This window comes from Bubalus bubalis, chromosome 11 (assembly GCF_019923935.1).
Source record: "Bubalus bubalis isolate 160015118507 breed Murrah chromosome 11, NDDB_SH_1, whole genome shotgun sequence".
Lineage (NCBI taxonomy): Eukaryota > Metazoa > Chordata > Mammalia > Artiodactyla > Bovidae > Bubalus > Bubalus bubalis.
The window spans coordinates 85,491,949-85,497,035 of NC_059167.1; the positions used below are offsets into that span (position 1 = coordinate 85,491,949).

General features: G+C 50.7%; 1 long non-coding RNA gene across 1 annotated transcript; it reads right to left on the reverse strand.

The window, feature by feature from the left end:
• Positions 1 to 645: 645 nt before the first annotated feature.
• On the reverse strand, positions 646 to 4,443 carry LOC112587911. Its single transcript, XR_003112429.2, has 3 exons — positions 3,589 to 4,443; positions 3,228 to 3,393; positions 646 to 1,394 (listed from the first exon to the last, which is right to left on the reverse strand). It is a non-coding gene; the product is annotated as an uncharacterized LOC112587911 (long non-coding RNA).
• Between the last annotated feature and the right edge of the window lie 644 nt (positions 4,444 to 5,087).

Below are 5,087 nucleotides of genomic sequence, written 5' to 3' on the forward strand. Positions count from 1 at the left end.
GCTCCCTGCCCTTCCATCAGCACCCAGCTCACAGTTTTCCTGGCCTCAGGGTCTTTGTTCCTGCCCTTCCCTCTGCCAGGAATGTTTGCCCACTTAATTCCTCCTCATCCCTCTCAGGCCTCTCAGGCCAGGCCAGGCCCTCTGTCCCCTGATGAAAACACCCTGTCCTTCTTCCTTGAGGGTGTTAACCACAATGACAGTGAAACCATCAATTGTCTAATTCATCCTTGACTGTACTTCCCAAGTTTAAATGTCAGCCTTCGGGTTGGGGGGAGGGGTGTCAGTGGGCCATGTCAGTGTTAATCACCCTATAATGTTACATATTCATGGTATGATGCATCTGAGAATAAGAAAAACATTGGAATCAGATAAATCTGGGTTTTAAACCCAATTCTGCTGCTTACTAAGTGTGGGACCAGAGCATGAATCTTAAACTAAGAAGCCTTTATTCCCTCATCTATAAGTTGAGGATACTGATCACTATTTGGGGCTTCCCTGATGGCTCAGACGGTAAAGAATCTGCCTGCAAAGCAGGAGACCTGGGTTCAATCCCTGGGTCGGCAAGATCCCCTGGAGAAGGGAATGGCTACCCACTCCAGTATTTTTGCCAGGAAAATCCCATGGAAAGAGGTGCCTGGAGGGCTATAGTCCATTGGGTCATAAAGAGTCGGACGTGACTGAGCGACTAACACGCTTTCCACACATATCACTATTTTCCTCATCATCTGTTGGGAGGATGAATCTAGTTACACCTGGGTGGGTTCTTGGCCATGTACTGTAGCCACCTAACAACAGGTTTTGGCCACTTCCCTGTGCAGGGCTTTGCTCAGAGCCAGGCACAGTAGGGCCTGGGTTCCAGCCGCGTGGCTGGACCCTGGGGCCTGTGGAAGGGCAATGCTGATGCTAGTGGGAGACTCGCCCCCACCCACCTCCTCCAGCCGTGGGAACACAGCAGCTTTCAGGGGGAGGTGTGTGGTTTCACTTTCATAGTTTTCAAACAAGAAGACAAAAAGAGGAAAAATGAAACCACCCGGGAAAGTGGCAGAGGCCCACTTTGTCTGCAGCCTGACAGGTTTTGCTCGGCGGGCACAGCTGGCCTCAAGTATTTATTTATTTTTTAAGTCACTGACTCATGAGTCAGTCGGTTGGCTTGGTGGTAAGACGCAGCCCGCTATCAAGGAAATAGCTGATGAACGACATGGCGTGGACACCGTGCCAACACACCGCTCCCGACTTCTGCAAATCCCTTGTTTTCGGGCCAGCACGGGCCAACTGGAGCTGCGGTTCCTCGCGCTGCGCTCCAGGAGCTACCGCCAAGCGCATCTGAAATCCTCAACAGTTGTCTCATGATTGCTGCTCACCGCCAATGCGTGTTTGCTGTAATTACACCGTGTCTAAAGGAGAAGCACAAAAGACTTGTTGATTTTGGATGGGAGCTGACCTGGGCTTCTGGCAGAGTGCAGGCCGCCCCGGTGAGGACGTGACCAGCTGGGGCAGGTGCTGAACCAGGGCCATTGCAGCCCCGCCGCCTCAGCCTCGCCCTGCCACTGCCAGCTGACTCAAGTCGGCTTTCTTTGGAGAATCACCCGAGGGGAACAAAACGAGGAACTGGAGTTCCTATAAAAAGCAGCTCGCTCCTTCCTCCAGCCAAGTCCCCACATGATAATCATCTCTGAAGTGGGCCGCCCCTCCCTCCCAAGCCGCTAACCACGCTCATTGTCTGTCTCTTGTCTCTGCGAGGAAACAGCTTGGCTTCCGAGAGAGGCCTGTCCACCCTGGCTGGGGAGCGGCGGCCATCCCATCTGAGCCCGGCGGCTTCCTGCTTCCCCCACCCAGGCTGTACTGGGCCGTTGAGAGGTCGGCCAGAATGTGCTGGAAAGGAGAGCGAGCTGGCTTGGAGCTGGGGACCCTGGCTACAGTTCAGAGGCCGCCGCTCATGTACTTAGTGACATGGACAAACTGCTTACCCTTGTGGGGGGTTCAGTTTCTCCATCTGGTATTTCGGGAGGTGGGGGTTGGGCTACAAGGTGGTTTCCAAACTCCATTGAAATGTCTTCCCAGGGAAATATTAGATAGAACCTCGCTGCCGAAAGCAGAACTGCTGGATGGAGGTGGAGATTGCATCCCCCAACTCCAACCACCTAGTATCTCTAGCTAGGGGACCAAGGGGACCCTGGAGGAACCCCTGGGCACCGTGGAACACAATTTGAAAACCGTGGGCTCTGATCTCATAGGTCTGTGCCAGGCTTTGGGTTAGAAGAATCTGTGCCTGTTGAGGTAAAATCCTAGGGGTTGCCTTTGGCTCTGTCAGGTGAACCTGATTCCATCCTGGGATGGGGAGGGGGGATCATTTCAGCAGGAAGATGACAACCCATGGAAACAACAACAACAACAACAACAAGAACGATTTTGCTCCCGCTGAAGTTTCTTGAGCAACTGGCAGGCCGCCATGAATGTACTTAGGCGGAAAATCACCAGAAAAAAATGATATAATCTGACAGATTTTTCACAGGCTTAAATATTCATGAATTAAAGGAATTGGCAGAATTTTCTACATTATTAGCTTTCATCATGGCTGCAGGAGCAGTTGGTATACTGGCTGCTCTTCAAGATCCATTAATCTCGTCCATCATAAGAGCAGCCATTTTAAAATTAGCTATTTTTACTGAGTGATGGTGTACGGGGGAGAGGGGAAAATGGAAATGCTATTCCAGTTTAAAGGTCCTCCTGCTCCTCACTTTGAAATCAGCAGGGGAAGCCAAACAGCATCTCTACAGGAAGGGGGTCAGTGTGACTCCAGGGCTGTGGTAATCGAAGCACAAGGTGGGATACAGGGCCCCTCTAGTTCCTTCACTAAGCACAGCCAGGCTTCCGTCTGCTGAACCCAAACTCCGGGCCAGGGACTGGGCAGGGAGTTTGAGGCACCTTTCTGGGATGCTGAAACCAAGAGACCCAAATAGGAATTTCTGGGTGAAGATGACATTTTGATAACAGTCAGTCTTGCTACCAGATAGCACTCGGGGTAGAGGGCTGCAGAATGGCCGGGTAATAATATTCATCATTTGTAGAATGTATACTGTAAGCTGGACACTGGGTACTGGAAAGTATCTATCTACTGGAAGGTACCTACCTTCCAAGTTTTTTGATGCTGGAGTGAGATAGTGCATGGTTATTATATATATATATAACAGTTAAGGAAACGAATCAAGAGAGGTCAAGTCAGTTACCTGAGGTCTCATAGCCAGTGAAAGGCAGCGTCATGATTCAAAGGTAGAGTGTTATAACTGCTGGTCTTTGGCACTGTGGAGGATCATTCTCTCAACACATCCAGAATCTGCTAGGAGGAAGCTGCTTCTTTCAAAGCATAGAGCAAACTTGTGGATCAGATCATTCCTACAGAAACTTGAAATCAACAGGTTAATTTCTTCCTCCCTCCCTCCCTTTCTCCTCCCTTCCTTCCTTCTTTCCTCCCTTCCTTCCCTCTATCCTTCCCCCTCCTGTTTTAAAATGTAGGTTTTATTATTCTAGGTATGGTAAAGGCAGCAGATCAGAAGATGATTGCTGTTGAAAAGGTAGTTTATTACTCACAGTTCCCCAGAGGAGGGCAGGCCATGCCACAAGGGGCTATGTGGGGAAGTACCAGGGTAGATCAGGAGGCAGGAGTGAGGGGAAAATGTGGGCGAGAGTCTTTACTGTGGTTTCCAAGGGAAGGAACAGATGAGGCAAGCTGAGCAGGTTTAGGATTTGCTAGTTAGAATGATTTCAGCAGTGCTCTGGGGTGCAAGGACTGACCCTAACAATCTGGTATCTGGCCCTGGGGGTGAGGAGGGAAAGTAGGTAGTGACCCAAAGTGTGAAAGCCTGAAAAAGGAGGTAGCTGGGGGGCACGGTAAGGGGATGGGTGGAATGAGGGACTGGTTGGTTTGCATATGAAACTCATACCATCTCAGAGTTTACTAGCCTTGGGAGCTGCAGACTTTTCAGGGCCAGCAAAACCCCAGATGTCAAAGCATCAGAAAGTCAGGGGGAAAAAAGACATGATTATTATGCTCACTCTCACTCATCCATCCATCCATGCATCCATCTGACTATCCAGTCATCCATGTATGTATTGAGTTTCTGCTATGCGGGGTGCTGACTTAGGCACCTCTGTAGGCCTTGCTCCGCTTCTTCAGTATGAGGCTGAGGGCTGACATCTGCATGCTCAGGAGAGCCTGTTCCTTGCCTACCAGCATTATCTCAGAGGCAGAGCTTCCAGAAACTGGACCAGGATTTCCTCGGTTCACTTTCTGTATGCAGGTCTGCCTTGTTGCACATGAGCCAGGGCTCAAGGAATTGCAAAGAGGTACTGTTTAGGTGCTATCCAAAATATTTAACAATGCAGAGACAGAGGAGCTAAGTAGATGCACAACCAGAGGGGTGCATTTGGTTGAACGTCACCTGCCTGGGTGAGACCAGACCCTGCTGTGCTGCTGGGGGTGGGGTGGGGGAGGGGAGGGGGAGTGGGGGGGTGGGGGGGAGGGGAGGGGGAATGGGGGGTGGGGGAGGGGAGGGGGAGTGGGGGGGTGGGGGGAGGGGAGGGGGAATGGGGGGTGGGGGAGGGGAGGGGGTGGGGGAGGGGAGGGGGAGGGGGTGGGGACCGAGACAGTGTCAGTGCTCCCTGTCTGCCTACATGGGACCAGCAATTGCTCTGCGTCTCAGGGTGTTTCTTTGTTGCTGAGGAGCGAAAACTGCAGACAGATTGAGTGGGGGAGCTGGCATTTGGGTAGCAGTTCTCACGTTTATCATCAACAATAATGATGATTAGTCATCATAATAATTAATAATTATTTACACTTGTATGGTGCTTATTTGTGGAGTATTTACTCCATGCCAAGTGCTTTTAAAACAGCTTATAATTGTAGCCAAAATTTACCGAGCTCTGCTGGAGGCCAGTCACTTCTGTGCTTAGAACTGTCTGGACATCACCGTGGTTAATCCACACATCATCCCTGTAAGGCAAGGATGTAATCTCCCTTTTACAGGTGAGGAAAGAGGTTAAGTCTCAGAGAGGTTAAGTTACCTATCCAGGGTGACACAGTGAGTAAG